This window comes from Rhipicephalus microplus, unplaced genomic scaffold (genome assembly GCF_043290135.1).
Source record: "Rhipicephalus microplus isolate Deutch F79 unplaced genomic scaffold, USDA_Rmic scaffold_13, whole genome shotgun sequence".
NCBI lineage: Eukaryota > Metazoa > Arthropoda > Arachnida > Ixodida > Ixodidae > Rhipicephalus > Rhipicephalus microplus.
Genome location: NW_027464586.1, coordinates 5494752 through 5510940, shown reverse-complemented (window position 1 = coordinate 5510940; position 16189 = coordinate 5494752). Strand labels below are relative to the sequence as shown.

The window sequence follows — 16189 nt, the reverse complement described above, 5'->3', positions numbered from 1 at the left end:
AGCCAATTGCGCCACGGAGACAGTCCTGCTCCACTCTCACCACCATGAAAACATATCTTCAAAGCTATCAGCCCAAAGAAAAAAAAGCAACACACCACTCCCGGGAGGGCTCGAACCTCCAACCTTCCTGTTAACAGCCTTTCGCATAGCCAATTGCGCCACGGGGACAGTCGTGCTCCACTCTCACCACCGTCAGAACATTTCTTCAGAGCTATTAGCCCAAAGAAAAAAAAGTGCCGCACCACCACCATGTGGGCTCGTACCTCCAACCTTTCGGTTAACAGCCGATCGCGATAGCAAATTGCGCCACGGAGACAGTCATGCTCCACTCTCACCACCATCAGAACAAATCTTCTAAGCTATCAGCCCAAAAAAAAAAGCAACACAGCACTCCCGGGAGGGCTGGAACCTCAGACCTCTCAGTTAACAGCCGATCGCGCTAGCCAATTGCGCCACGGCGACAATCGTGCTCCACTCTCACAACCATCAGGACATATCTTCAAAGCTATCAGGCCAAAGAAAAAAAAGCGCCGCACCTCCACCGGGTGGGCTCGTATCTCCAACCTTTCGGTTAACAGCCGATCGCGCTAGCCAATTGCGTCACGGAGACAGTCCTGCTTCACACTCAACACCATCAAAACATATTTTCAAAGCTATCAGCCCAAAATGAAAAAAGCAACACACCACTCCCGGGAGGGCTCGAACCTCCAACATGTCGGTTAACAGCCGACCGCGCTAGCCAATTGCGCCACGGAGACAGTCGTGCTCCACTCTCACCACCATCAGAACATATTTTCAAAGCTATCAGCCCAAAGAAAAAAAAGCAATACACCACTCCCGGGAGGACTCGAACCTCCAACCTTTCAGTTAACAGCCGATCGCATAGCCAATTGCGCCATGGAGACAATCGTGCTCCACTCTCACCACCGTCAGAACATTTCTTCAGAGCTATCAGCCAAAAGGAAAAAAATCGCCGCACCACCACCGGGTGGGCTCCAACCTCCAACCTCTCGGTTAACAGCCGATCGCGCTAGCCAATTGCGCAAGGAGACGGTCATGCTCCACTCTCACCACCATCAGAACATATCTTCAAAGCTATCAGCCCAAAGAAAAAAAAGCGCCGCACCTCCACCGGGTAGGCTCGTACCTCCAACCTTTCGGTTAACAGCCGATCGCGCTAGCCAATTGCGCCACGGAGACAGTCCTGCTCCACACTCACCACCATCAGAACATATTTTCAAAGCTCTAAGCCCAAAACAAAAAAAGCAACACACCACTCCCGGGAGGGCTCGAACCTCCAAACTTTCGGTTAACAGCCGATCGCGCTAGCCAATTGCGCCACGGAGACAGTCGTGCTCCACTCACACCACCGTCAGAACATTTCTTCAGAGCTATCAGCCCAAAGAAAAAAAAAGTGCCGCACCACCACCATGTGGGCTCGTACCTCCAACCTTTCGGTTAACAGCCGATCGCGATAGCAAATTGCGCCACGGAGACAGTCGTGCTCCACTCTCACCACCATCAGAACATTTCTTCAAAGCTATCAGCCCAAAGAAAAAAAAGCGCCGCACCACCACCGGGTGGGCTCGTACCTCCAAACTTTCGGTTAACAGCCGATCGCGCTAGCCAATTGCGCCACGGAGACAGTCGTGCTCCACTCTCACCACCATCAGAACATATCTTCAAAGCTATCAGCCCAAAGAAAAAAAGTGCCGCACCAACACCGTGTGGGCTCGTACCGCCAACCTTTCGGTTAACAGCCGATTGCGATAGCAAATTGCGCCACGGAGACAGTCGTGCTCCACTCTCACCACCATCAGAACATATCTTCTAAGCTATCAGCCCAAAAAAAGCAACACACCACTCCCGGGAGGGCTGGAACCTCCAACCTTTCAGTTAACAGCCGATCGCATAGCCACTTGCGCCATGGAGACAGTCGTGCTCCACTCTCACCACCGTCAGGACATATCTTCAAAGCTATCAGGCCAAAGAAAAAAAACCGTCGCACCTCCACCGGGTGGGCTCGTACCGCCAACCTTTCGGTTAACAGCCGATTGCGATAGCAAATTGCGCCACGGAGACAGTCGTGCTCCACTCTCACCACCATCAGAACATATCTTCTAAGCTATCAGCCCAAAAAAAAAGCAACACACCACTCCCGGGAGGGCTGGAACCTCCAACCTTTCAGTTAACAGCCGATCGCATAGCCACTTGCGCCATGGAGACAGTCGTGCTCCACTCTCACCACCGTCAGGACATATCTTCAAAGCTATCAGGCCAAAGAAAAAAAAGCGTCGCACCTCCACCGGGTGGGCTCGTACCTCCAACCTTTCAGTTAACAGCCGATCGCGCTAGCCAATTGCGTCACGGAGACAGTCCTGCTTCACACTCACCACCATCAAAGCATATTTTCAAAGCTATCAGCCCAAAATAAAAAAAGCAACACACCACTCCCGGGAGGGCTCGAACCTGCAACCTGTCGGTTAACAGCCGACCGCGCTAGCCAATTGCGCCACGGAGACAGTCGTGCTCCACTCTCACCACCATCAGAACATTTCTTCAAAGCTATCAGCCCAAAAAAAGCACCGCACCACCACCGGGTGGGCTCGTACCTCGAACCTCTCGGTTAACAGCCAATCGCGCTAGTCAATTGCGCCACGGAGACAGTCCTGCTCCACTCTCACCACCATGAGAAAATACCTTCAAAGCTATCAGCCCAAAGAAAAAAAGCAACACACCACTCCCGGGAGGGCTCGAACCTCCAACCTTCCGGATAACAGCCTTTCGCAAAGCCAATTGCGCCACGGAGACAGTCGTGCTCCACTCTCACCACCGTCAGAACATTTCCTCAGAGCTATCAGCCCAAAGAAAAAAAAAGTGCCGCACCACCACCGTGTGGGCTCGTACCTCCAACCTTTCGGTTAACAGCCGATCGCGATAGCAAATTGCGCCACGGACACAGTCGTGCTCCACTCTCACCACCATCACAACATATCTTCTAAGCTATCGGCCCAAAAAAAAAGCAACACACAACTCCCGGGAGGGCTGGAACCTCCAACCTCTCGGTTAACAGCCGATCGCGCTAGCCAATTGCGCCACGGAGGCAGTCGTGCTCCACTCTCACCACCATCAGGACATATCTTCAAAGCTATCAGGCCAAAGAAAAAAAGCGCCGCACCACCACCGTGTGGGCTCGTACCTCCAACCTTTCGGTTAACAGCCGATCGCGCTAGCCAATTGCGTCACGGAGACAATCCTGCTTCACACTCACCACCATCAAAACATATTTTCAAAGCTATCAGCCCAAAATAAAAAAAGCAACAAACCACTCCCGGGAGGGCTCGAACCTCCAACCTGTCGGTTAACAGCCGACCGCGCTAGCCAATTGCGCCACGGAGACAGTCGTGCTCCACTCTCACCACCATCAGAACATTTCTTCAAAGCTATCAGCCCAAAGAAAAAAAAGCGCCGCACCACCACCGGGTGGGCTCGTACCTCCAACCTCTCGGTTAACAACCAATCGCGCTAGCCAATTGCGCCACGGAGACAGTCCTACTCCACTCTCACCACCGTGATAACATATCTTCAAAGCTATCAGCCCAAAAAAAAGCAACACACCACTCCCGGGAGGGCTCCAACCTCCAACCTTTCAGTTAACAGCCGATCGCATAGCCAATTGCGCCACGAAGACAGTCGTGCTCCACTCTCACCACCGTCAGAACATTTCTTCAGAGCTATCAGCCCAAAGAAAAAAAAGCGCCACACCACCACCAGGTGGGCTCGTACCTCCAAACTTTCGGTTAACAGCCGATCGCGCTAGCCAATTGCGCCGCGGAGACAGTCGTGCTCCACTCTCACCACCATCAGAACATATCTTCAAAGCTATCAGCCCAAAGGAAAAAAAGCAATACACCACTCCCGGGAGGACTGGAACCTCCAGCCCTCCAGTTGACAGCCGATCGCATAGCCAATTGCGCCATGGAGACAATCGTGCTCCACTCTCATCACCGTCAGAACATTTCTTCAGAGCTCTCAGCCAAAAGGAAAAAAATGGCCGCACCACCACCGGGTGGGCTCCAACCTCCAACCTCTCGGTTAACAGCCGATCGCGCTAGCCAATTGCGCCAAGGAGACAGTCGTGCTCCACTCTCACCACATTCAGAACATATCTTCGAAGCTATCAGCCCAAAGAAAAAAAAGCGCCGCACCTCCACCGGGTAGGCTCGTACCTCCAACCTTTCGGTTAACAGCCCATCGCGCTAGCCAATTGCGCCACGGAGACAGTCCTGCTCCACACTCACCACCATCAGAACATATTTTCAAAGCTATCAGCCCAAAATAAAAAAAGCAACACACCACTCCCGGGAGGGCTCGAACCTCCAACCTTTCGGTTAACAGCCGATGGCGCTAGCCAATTGCGCCACGGAGACAGTCGTGCTCCACTCACACCACCGTCAGAACATTTCTTCAGAGCTATCAGCCCAAAGAAAAAAAAGTGCCGCACCACCACCATGTGGGCTCGTACCTCCAACCTTTCGGTTAACAGCCGATCGCGATAGCAAATTGCGCCACGGAGACAGTCGTGCTCCACTCTCACCACCATCAGAACATAACTTCTAAGCTATCAGCCCAAAAAAAAGCAACACACCACTCCCGGGAGGGCTCGAACCTCCAACCTGTCGGTTAACAGCCGACCGCGCTAGCCATTTGCGCCACGGAGACAGTCGTGCTCCACTCTCACCACCATCAGAACATTTCTTCAAAGCTATCAGCCCAAAGAAAAAAAAGCGCCGCACCACCACCGGGTGGGCTCGTACCTCCAACCTCTCGGTAACAGCCAATCGCGCTAGCCAATTGCGCCACGGAGACAGTCCTGCTCCACTCTCACCACCATGAGAACATATCTTCAAAGCTATCCGCCAAAAGAAAAAAAAGCAACACACCACTCCCGGGAGGGCTCGAACCTCCAACCTTCCTTTAACCAGCCTTTCGCATAGCCAAATGCGCCACGGAGACAGTCGTGCTCCACTCTCACCACCGTCAGAACATTTCTTCAGAGCTATCAGCCCAAAGAAAAAAAAAGTGCCGCACCACCACCATGTGAGCTCGTACCTCCAACCTTTCGGTTAACAGCCGATCGCGATAGCAAATTGCGCCACGGAGACAGTCGTGCTCCACTCTCACCACCATCAGAACATATCTTCTAAGCTATCAGCCCAAAAAAAGCAACACACCACCACCGGGTGGGCTCGTACCTCCAAACTTTCGGTTAACAGCTGATCGCGCTAGCCAATTGCGCCACGGAGACAGTCGTGCTCCACTCTCACCACCATCAGAACATATCTTCAAAGCTATCAGCCCAAAGAAAAAAAAGCAATACACCACTCCCGGGAGGACTGTAACCTCCAACCTTTCAGTTAACAGCCGATCGCATAGCCAATTGCGCCATGCAGACAATCGTGCTCCACTCTCACCACCGTCAGAACATTTCTTCAGAGCTATCAGCCAAAAGGAAAAAAATCGCCGCACCACCACCGGGTGGGCTCCAACCTCCAACCTCTCGGTTAACAGCCGATCGCGCTAGCCAATTGCGCCAAGGAGACAGTCGTGCTCCACTCTCACCACCATCAGAACATATCTTCAAAGCTATCAGCCCAAAGAAAAAAAAGCGCCACACCTCCACCGGGTAGGCTCGTACCTCGTTAACAGCTGATCGCGCTAGGCAATTGCGCCACGGAGACAGTCCTGCTCCACACTCACCACCATCAGAATATGTTTTCAAAGCTATCAGCCCAAAATGAAAAAAGCAACACACCACTCCCGGGAGGGCTCGAACCTCCAACCTTTCGGTTAACAGCCGATCGCGCTAGCCAATTGCGCCACGGAGACAGTCGTGCTCCACTCTCACCACCATCAGAACATATCTTCAAAGCTATCAGCCCAAAGAATAAAAAGCAACACACCACTCCCGGGAGGGCTCGTACCTCCAACCTTTCGGTTAACAGCCGATCGCGCTAGTCTATTGCGCCCCGGAGACAGTCGTGCTCCACTCTCACCACCATCAAAACATATCTTCAAAGCTATCAGCCCAAGGAAAAAAAGTGCCGCACCAACACCGTGTGGGCTCGTACCGCCAACCTTTCGGTTAACAGCCGATTGCGATAGCAAATTGCGCCACAGAGACAGTCGTGCTTCACTCTCACCACCATCAGAACATATCTTCTAAGCTATCAGCCCAAAAAAAAGCAACACACCACTCCCGGGAGGGCTGGAACCTCCAACCTTTCAGTTAACAGCCGATCGCATAGCCACTTGCGCCATGGAGACAGTCGTGCTCCACTCTCACCACCGTCAGGACATATCTTCAAAGCTATCAGGCCAAAGAAAAAAAAGCGTCGCAACTCCACCGGGTGGGCTCGTACCTCCAACCTTTCGGTTAACAGCCGATCGCGCTAGCCAATTGCGTCACGGAGACAGTCCTGCTTCACACTCACCACCATCAAAGCATATTTTCAAAGCTATCAGCCCAAAATAAAAAAAGCAACACACCACTCCCGGGAGGGCTCGAACCTGGAACCTGTCGGTTAACAGCCTTTCGCATAGCCAATTGCGCCACGGAGACAGTCGTGCTCCACTCTCACCACCGTCAGAACATTTCTTCAGAGCTATCAGCCCAAAGGAAAAAGAAGTGCCGCACCACCACCGTGTGGGCTCGTACCTCCAACCTTTCGGTTAACAGCCGATCGCGATAGCAAATTGCGCCACGGACACAGTCGTGCTCCACTCTCACCACCATCACAACATATCTTCTAAGCTATCAGCCCAAAAAAAAGCAACACACAACTCCCGGGAGGGCTGGAACCTCCAACCTCTCGGTTAACAGCCGATCGCGCTAGCCAATTGCGCCACGGAGACAGTCGTGCTCCACTCTCACCACCATCAGGACATATCTTCAAAGCTATCAGGCCAAAGAAAAAAAGCGCCGCACCACCACCGTGTGGGCTCGTACCTCCAACCTTTCAATTAACAGCCGATCGCGCTAGCCAATTGCGTCACGGAGACAATCCTGCTTCACACTCACCACCATCAAAACATATTTTCAAAGCTATCAGCCCAAAATAAAAAAAGCAACAAACCACTCCCGGGAGGGCTCGAACCTCCAACCTGTCGGTTAACAGCCGACCGCGCTAGCCAATTGCGCCACGGAGACAGTCGTGCTCCACTCTCACCACCATCAGAACATTTCTTCAAAGCTATCAGCCCAAAGAAAAAAAAGCGCCGCACCACCACCGGGTGGGCTCGTACCTCCAACCTCTCGGTTAACAGCCAATCGCGCTAGCCAATTGCGCCACGGAGACAGTCCTGCTCCACTCTCACCACCGTGATAACATATCTTCAAAGCTATCAGCCCAAAGAAAAAAAAAGCAACACACCACTCCCGGGAGGGCTCCAACCTCCAACCTTTCAGTTAACAGCCGATCGCATAGCCAATTGCGCCACGAAGACAGTCGTGCTCCACTCTCACCACCGTCAGAACATTTCTTCAGAGCTATCAGCCCAAAGAAAAAAAAGCGCCACACCACCACCAGGTGGGCTCGTACCTCCAAACTTTCGGTTAACAGCCGATCGCGCTAGCCAATTGCGCCATGGAGACAGTCGTGCTCCACTCTCACCACCATCAGAACATATCTTCAAAGCTATCAGCCCAAAGAATCAAAAGCAATACACCACTCCCGGGAGGACTGGAACCTCCAGTCTTTCAGTTAACAGCCGATCGCATAGCCAATTGCGCCATGGAGACAATCGTGCTCCACTCTCATCACCATCAGAACATTTCTTCAGAGCTATCAGCCAAAAGGAAAAAAATCGCCGCACCACCACCGGGTGGGCTCCAACCTCCAACCTCTCGGTTAACAGCCGATCGCGCTAGCCAATTGCGCCAAGGAGACAGTCGTGCTCCACTCTCACCACATTCAGAACATATCTTCAAAGCTATCAGCCCAAAGAAAAAAAAGCGCCGCACCTCCACCGGGTAGGCTCGTACCTCCAACCTTTCGGTTAACAGCCCATCGCGCTAGCCAATTGCGCCACGGGGACAGTCCTGCTCCACACTCACCACCATCAGAACATATTTTCAAAGCTATCAGCCCAAAATAAAAAAAGCAACACACCACTCCCGGGAGGGCTCGAACCTCCAACCTTTCGGTTAACAGCCGATCGCGCTAGCCAATTGTGCCACGGAGACAGTCGTGCTCCACTCACACCACTGTCAGAACATTTCTTCAGAGCTATCAGCCCAAAAAAAAGCGCCGCACCACCACCGGGTGGGCTCGTACCTCTAACCTTTCGGTTAACAGCCGATCGCGCTAGCCGATTGCGCCACGGAGACAGTCGTGCTCCACTCTCACCACCATCAGAACATATCTTCAAAGCTATCAGCCCAAAGAATAAAAAGCAACACACCACTCCTTGGAGGGCTCGTACCTCCAACCTTTCGGTTAAGAGCCGATCGCGCTAGCCTATTGCGCCACGGAGACAGTCGTGCTCCAGTCTCACCACCATCAGAACATATCTTCAAAGCGATCAGCCCAAAGAAAAAAAAGCGCCGCACCACCACCGGGTGGACTCGTACCTCCAACCTTTCGGTTAACAGCCAATCGCGCTAGCCAATTGCGCCACGGAGACAGTCCTGCTCCACTCTCACCACCATCAGAACATATCTTCAAAGCTATCAGCCCAAAGAAAGAAAAGCAACACACCACTCCCGGGAGGGCTCGAACCTCCAACCTTCCGGTTAACAGCCTTTCGCATAGCCAATTGCGCCACGGAGACAGTCGTGCTCCACTCTCACCACCGTCAGAACATTTCTTCAGAGCTATCAGCCCAAAGAAAAAAAAGTGCCGCACCACCAACGTGTGGGCTCGTACCTCCAACCTTTCGGTTAACAGCCGATCGCGATAGCAAAGTGCGCCACGGAGACAGTCGTGCTCCACTCTCACCACCATCAGAACATATCTTCTTAGCTATCAGCCCAAAAAAAGCAACACACCACTCCCGGGAGGGCTGCAACCTCCAACCTTTCAGTTAACAGCCGATCGCATAGCCACTTGCGCCATGGAGACAGTCGTGCTCCACTCTCACCACCGTCAGAACATTTTTTCGGAGCTATCAGCCCAAAGGGAAAAAATCGCCGCATCACCACCGGGTGGGCTCGAACCTCCAACCTCTCGGTTAACAGCCGATCGCGCTAGCCAATTACACCACGAAGACAGTCGTGCTCCACTCTCACCACCATCAGGACATATCTTCAAAGCTATCAGTCCAAAGAAAAAAAAGCGCCGCACCTCCACCGGGTGGGCTCGTACCTCCAACCTTTCGGTTAACAGCCGATCGCGCTAGCCAAATGCGTCACGGAGACAGTCCTGCTCCACACTCACCACCATCAAAACATATTTTCAAAGCTATCAGCCCAAAATAAAAAAAAGCTACACATCACTCCCGGGAGGGCTCGTACCTCCAACCTCTCGGTTAACAGCCGATCGCGCTAGCCAATTGCGCCACGGAGACAGTCGTGCTCCACTCTCACCACCTTCAGAACATTTCTTCAGAGCTATCAGCCCAAAGAAAAAAAAAAGTGCCGCACCACCACCATGTGGGCTCGTACCTCCAACCTTTCGGTTAACAGCCGATCGCGATAGCTAATTGCGCCACGGAGACAGTCGTGCTCCACTCTCACCACCATCAGAACATATCTTCTAAGCTATCAGCCCAAAAAAAAGCAACACACCACTCCCGGGAGGGCTCGAACCTCCAACCTCTCTGTAACAGCCAATCGCGCTAGCCAGTTGTGCCACGGAGACAGTCCTGCTCCACTCTTACCACCATGAGAACATATCTTCAAAGCTATCAGCCCAAAGAAAAAAAAGCAACACACCACTCCCGGGAGGGCTCGAACCTCCAAACTTCCTGTTAACAGCCTTTCGCATAGCCAATTGCGCCACGGAGACAGTCGTGCTCCACTCTCACCACCGTCAGAACATTTCTTCAGAGCTATCAGCCCAAAGAAAAAAAAAGTGCCGCACCACCACCATGTGGGCTCGTACCTCCAACCTTTCGGTTAACAGCCGATCGCGATAGCAAATTGCGCCACGGAGACAGTCGTGCTCCACTCTCACCACCATCAGAACATATCTTCTAAGCTATCAGCCCGAAAAAAGCAACACACCACTCCCGGGAGGGCTGGAACCTCAGACCTCTCGGTTAACAGCCGACCGCGCTAGCCAATTGCGCCACGGAGACAGTCGTGCTCCACTCTCACCACCATCAGAACATTTCTTCAAAGCTATCAGCCCAAAAAAAAGCGCCGCACCACCACCGGGTGGGCTCGTACCTCCAACCTCTCGGTTAACACCAATCGCGCTAGCCAATTGCGCCACGGAGACAGTCCTGCTGCACTCTCACCACCATGAGAACATATCTTCAAAGCTATCAGCCCAAAGAAAAAAAAGCAACACACCACTCCCGGGAGGGTTCCAACCTCAAACCTTTCGGTTAACAGCCGATCGCGCTAGCCAATTGCGCCACGGAGACAGTCGTGCTCCACTCACACCACCGTCAGAACATTTCTTCAGAGCTATCAGCCCAAAGAAAAAAAAAGTGCCGCACCACCACCATGTGGGCTCGTACCTCCAACTTTTCGGTTAACAGCCGATCGCGATAGCAAATTGCGCCACGGAGACAGTCGTGCTCTACTCTCACCACCATCAGAACATATCTTCTAAGCTATCAGCCCAAAAAAAGCAACACACCACTCCCGGGAGGGCTCGAACCTCCAACCTATCGGTTAACAGCCGACCGCGCTAGCCAATTGCGCCACGGAGACAGTTGTGCTCCACTCTCACCACCGTCAGAACATTTCTTCAGAGCTATCAGCCCAAAGAAAAAAAAAGTGCCGCACCACCACCATGTGGGCTCGTACCTCCAACCTTTCGGTTAACAGCCGATCGCGATAGCAAATTGCGCCACGGAGACAGTCGTGCTCCACTCTCACCACCATCAGAACATATCTTCTAAGCTATCAGCGCAAAAAAAAGCAACACACCACTCCCGGGAGGGCTGGAACCTCAGACCTCTCGGTTAACAGCTGATCGCGCTAGCCAATCTCGCCACGGAGACAGTCGTGCTCCACTCTCACCACCATCAGGACATATCTTCAAAGCTATCAGGCCAAAGAAAAAAAAGCGCCGCACCTCCACCGGTAGGGCTCGTACCTCCAACCTTTCGGTTAACAGCCGATCGCGCTAGCCAATTGCGTCACAGAGAGAGTCCTGCTTCACACTCACCACCATCAAAACATATTTTCAAAGCTATCAGCCCAAAATAAAAAAAAGCAACACACCACTCCCGGGAGGGCTCGAACCTCTAACCTGTCGGTTAACAGCCGACCGCGCTAGCCAATTGCGCAACGGAGACAGTCGTGCTCCACTCTCACCACCATCAGAACATTTCTTCAAAGCTATCAGCCCAAAGAAAAAAAAGCGCCGCACCACCACCGGGTGGGCTCGTACCTCCAAACTTTCGGTTAACAGCCGATCGCGCTAGCCAATTGCGCCACGGAGACAGTCGTGCTCCACTCTCACCACCATCAGAACATATCTTCAAAGCTATCAGCCCAAAGAAAAAAAAGCAATACACCACTCCCGGGAGGACTGGAACCTCCAACCTTTCAGTTAACAGCCGATCGCATAGCCAATTGAGCCATGGAGACAATCGTGCTCCACTCTCGCCACTGTCAGAACATTTCTTCAGAGCTATCAGCCAAAAGGAAAAAAATCGCCGCACCACCACCGGGTGGGCTCCAACCTCCAACCTCTCGGTTAACAGCCGATCGCGCTAGCCAATTGCGCCAAGGAGACAGTCGTGCTCCACTCTCTCCACCATCAGAACATATCTTCAAAGCTATCAGCCCAAAGAAAAAAAAGCGCCGCACCTCCACCGGGTAGGCTCGTACCTCCAACCTTTCGGTTAACAGCCGATCGCGCTAACCAATTGCGCCACGGAGACAGTCCTGCTCCACACTCACCACCATCAGAACATATTTTCAAAGCTCTAAGCCCAAAATAAAAAAAGCAACACACCACTCCCGGGAGGGCTCGAACCTCCAACCTTTCGGTTAACAGCCGATCGCGCTAGCCAATTGCGCCACGGAGACAGTCGTGCTCCACTCACACCACCGTCAGAACATTTCTTCAGAGCTATCAGCCCAAAGAAAAAAAAAGTGCCGCACCACCACCTTGTGGGCTCGTACCTCCAACTTTTCGGTTAACAGCCGATCTCGATAGCAAATTGCGCCACGGAGACAGTCGTGCTCTACTCTCACCACCATCAGAACATATCTTCTAAGCTATCAGCCCAAAAAAAGCAACACACCACTCCCGGGAGGGCTCGAACCTCCAACCTGTCGGTTAACAGCCGACCGCGCTAGCCAATTGCGCCACGGAGACAGTTGTGCTCCACTCTCACCACCGTCAGAACATTTCTTCAGAGCTATCAGCCCAAAGAAAAAAAAAGTGCCGCACCACCACCATGTGGGCTCGTACCTCCAACCTTTCGGTTAACAGCCGATCGCGATAGCAAATTGCGCCACGGAGACAGTCGTGCTCCACTCTCACCGCCATCAGAACATATCTTCTAAGCTATCAGCCCAAAAAAAAGCAACACACCACTCCCGGGAGGGCTGGAACCTCAGACCTCTCGGTTAACAGCTGATCGCGCTAGCCAATTGCGCCACGGAGACAGTCGTGCTCCACTCTCACCACCATCAGGACATATCTTCAAAGCTATCAGGCCAAAGAAAAAAAAGCGCCGCACCTCCACCGGTAGGGCTCGTACCTCCAACCTTTCGGTTAACAGCCGATCGCGCTAGCCAATTGCGTCACGGAGAGAGTCCTGCTTCACACTCACCACCATCAAAACATATTTTCAAAGCTATCAGCCCAAAATAAAAAAAATCGCCGCACCACCACCGGGTGGGCTCCAACCTCCAACCTTTCGGTTAACAGCCCATCGCGCTAGTCAATTGCGCCACGGAGACAGTCCTGCTCCACACTCACCACCATCAGAACATATTTTTAAAGCTATAAGCCCAAAATAAAAAAAAGCAACACACCACTCCCGGGAGGGCTCGAACCTCCAACCTTTCGGTTAACAGCCGATCGCGCTAGCCAATTGCGCCACGGAGACAGTCGTGCTCCACTCACACCACTGTCAGAACATTTCTTCAGAGCTATCAGCCCAAAAAAAAGCGCCGCACCACCACCGGGTGGGCTCGTACCTCTAACCTTTCGGTTAACAGCCGATCGCGCTAGCCGATTGCGCCACGGAGACAGTCGTGCTCCACTCTCACCACCATCAGAACATATCTTAAAGCTATCAGCCCAAAGAATAAAAAGCAACACACCACTCCTTGGAGGGCTCGTACATCCAACCTTTCGGTTAAGAGCCGATCGCGCTAGCCTATTGCGCCACGGAGACAGTCGTGCTCCACTCTCACCACCATCAGAACATATCTTCAAAGCGATCAGCCCAAAGAAAAAAAAGCGCCGCACCACCACCGGGTGGACTCGTACCTCCAACCTTTCGGTTAACAGCCAATCGCGCTAGCCAATTGCGCCACGGAGACAGCCCTGCTCCACACTCACCACCATCAGAACATATCTTCAAAGCTATCAGCCCAAAAAAAGCAACACACCACTCCCGGGAGGGCTGGAACCTCCAACCTTTCAGTTAACAGCTGATCGCATAGCCACTTGCGCCATGGAGACAGTCGTGCTCCACTCTCACCACCATCAGAACATTTTTTCAGAGCTATCAGCCCAAAGAGAAAAAATCGCCGCATCACCACCGGGTGGGCTCGAACCTCCAACCTGTCGGTTAACAGCCGATCGCGCTAGCCAATTACGCCACGAAGACAGTCGTGCTCCACTCTCACCACCATCAGGACATATCTTCAAAGCTATCAGTCCAAAAAAAAAGCGCCGCACCTCCACCGGGTGGGCTCGTACCTCCAACCTTTCGGTTAACAGCCGATCGCGCTAGCCAAATGCGTCACGGAGACAGTCCTGCTCCACACTCACCACCATCAAAACATATTTTCAAAGCTATCAGCCCAAAATAAAAAAAAGCTACACACCACTCCCAGGAGGGCTCCAACCTCCAACCTTTTGGTTAACAGCCGACCGCGCTAGCCAATTGCGCCACGGAGACAGTCATGCTCCACTCTCACCACCATCAGAACATTTCTTCAAAGCTATCAGCCCAAAGAAAAAAAAGCGCCGCACCACCAACGGGTGGGCTCGAACCTCCAACCTGTCGGTTAACAGCCGACCGCGCTAGCCAATTGCGCCACGGAGACAGTCGTGCTCCACTCTCACCACCATCAGAACATTTCTTTAAAGCTATCAGCACAAAGAAAAAAAAGCGCCACACCACCACTGGGTGGGCTCGTACCTCCAACCTTTCGGTTAACAGCCGATCGCGATAGCAAATTGCGCCACGGAGACAGTCGTGCTCCACTCTCACCACCATCAGAACATATCTTCTAAGCTATCAGCCCAAAAAAAGCAACACACCACTCCCGGGAGGGCTGGAACCTCCAACCTTTCAGTTAACAGCCGATCGCATAGCCACTTGCGCCATGGAGACAGTCGTGCTCCACTCTCACCACCGTCAGGACATATCTTCAAAGCTATCAGGCCAAAGAAAAAAAAGCGCCGCACGTCCACCGGGTGGGCTCGTACCTCCAACCTTTCGGTTAACAGCCGATCGCGCTAGCCAATTGCGTCACGGAGACAGTCCTGCTTCACACTCACCACCATCAAAACATATTTTCAAAGCTATCAGCCCAAAATAAAAAAAGCAACACACCACTCCCGGGAGGGCTCGAACCTCCAACCTGTCCGTTAACAGCCGACCGCGCTAGCCAATTGCGCCACGGAGACAGTCGTGCTCCACTCTCTTCACCATCAGAACATTTCTTCAAAGCTATCAGCCCAAAGAAAAAAAAGCGCCGCACCACCACCGGGTGGGCTCGTACCTCAAACCTCTCGGTAACAGCCAATCGCGCTAGCCAATTGCGCCACGGAGACAGTCCTGCTCCACTCTCACCACCATGAAAAGCTATCAGCCCAAAGAAAAAAAAGCAACACACCACTCCCGGGAGGGCTCGAACCTCCAACCTTCCTGTTAACAGCCTTTCGCATAGCCAATTGCGCCACGGGGACAGTCGTGCTCCACTCTCTCCACCGTCAGAACATTTCTTCAGAGCTATCAGCCCAAAGAAAAAAAAAGTGCCGCACCACCACCATGTGGGCTCGTACCTCCAACCTTTCGGTTAACAGCCGATCGCGATAGCAAATTGCGCCACGGAGACAGTCGTGCTCCACTCTCACCACCATCAGAACATATCTTCTAAGCTATCAGCCCAAAAAAAAGCAACACACCACTCCCGGGAGGGCTCGAACCTCCAACCTGTCGGTTAACAGCCGACCGCGCTAGCCAATTGCGCCACGGAGACAGTCGTGATCCACTCTCACCACCATCAGAACATTTCTTTAAAGCTATCAGCTGAAAGAAAAAAAAGCGCCACACCACCACTGGGTGGGCTCGTACCTCCAACCTCTCGCTAACAGCCAATCGCGCTAGCCAATTGCGCCACGGAGACAGTCCTGCTCCGCTCTCACCACCATGAGAACATATCTTCAAAGCTATTAGCCCAAAGAAAAAAAAGCAACACACCACTCCCGGGAGGGCTCGAACCTCCAACCTTCCTGTTAACAGCCTTTCGCATAGCCAATTGCGCCACGGAGACAGTCGTGCTCCACTCTCACCACCGTCAGAACATTTCTTCAGAGCTATCAGCCCAAAGAAAAAAAAGTGCCGCACCACCACCATGTGGGCTCGTACCTCCAACATTTCGGTTAACAGCCGATCGCGATAGCAAATTGCGCCACGGAGACAGTCATGCTCCACTCTCACCACCATCAGAACGTATTTTCTAAGCTATCAGCCCAAAAAAAAGCAACACAGCACTCCCGGGAGGGCTGGAACCTCAGACCTCTCAGTTAACAGCCGATCGCGCTAGCCAATTGCGCCACGGAGACAATCGTGCTCCACTCTCACAACCATCAGG

General features: G+C 52.6%; 5 non-coding genes across 5 annotated transcripts; all 5 read right to left on the bottom strand.

The window, feature by feature from the left end:
• Positions 1-3326: 3326 nt before the first annotated feature.
• TRNAN-GUU (transfer RNA asparagine (anticodon GUU)) lies at positions 3327-3403 on the bottom strand. The gene has a single exon. It is a non-coding gene; the product is annotated as a tRNA-Asn (tRNA).
• A 3733-nt stretch (positions 3404-7136) lies between these two features.
• On the bottom strand, positions 7137-7213 carry TRNAN-GUU (transfer RNA asparagine (anticodon GUU)). The gene has a single exon. It is a non-coding gene; the product is annotated as a tRNA-Asn (tRNA).
• Positions 7214-10808: 3595 nt separating this feature from the next.
• On the bottom strand, positions 10809-10885 carry TRNAN-GUU (transfer RNA asparagine (anticodon GUU)). Its single transcript has one exon. It is a non-coding gene; the product is annotated as a tRNA-Asn (tRNA).
• Positions 10886-12429: 1544 nt separating this feature from the next.
• Positions 12430-12506, bottom strand: TRNAN-GUU (transfer RNA asparagine (anticodon GUU)). Its single transcript has one exon. It is a non-coding gene; the product is annotated as a tRNA-Asn (tRNA).
• A 2994-nt stretch (positions 12507-15500) lies between these two features.
• Positions 15501-15577, bottom strand: TRNAN-GUU (transfer RNA asparagine (anticodon GUU)). Its single transcript has one exon. It is a non-coding gene; the product is annotated as a tRNA-Asn (tRNA).
• Positions 15578-16189: the final 612 nt, after the last annotated feature.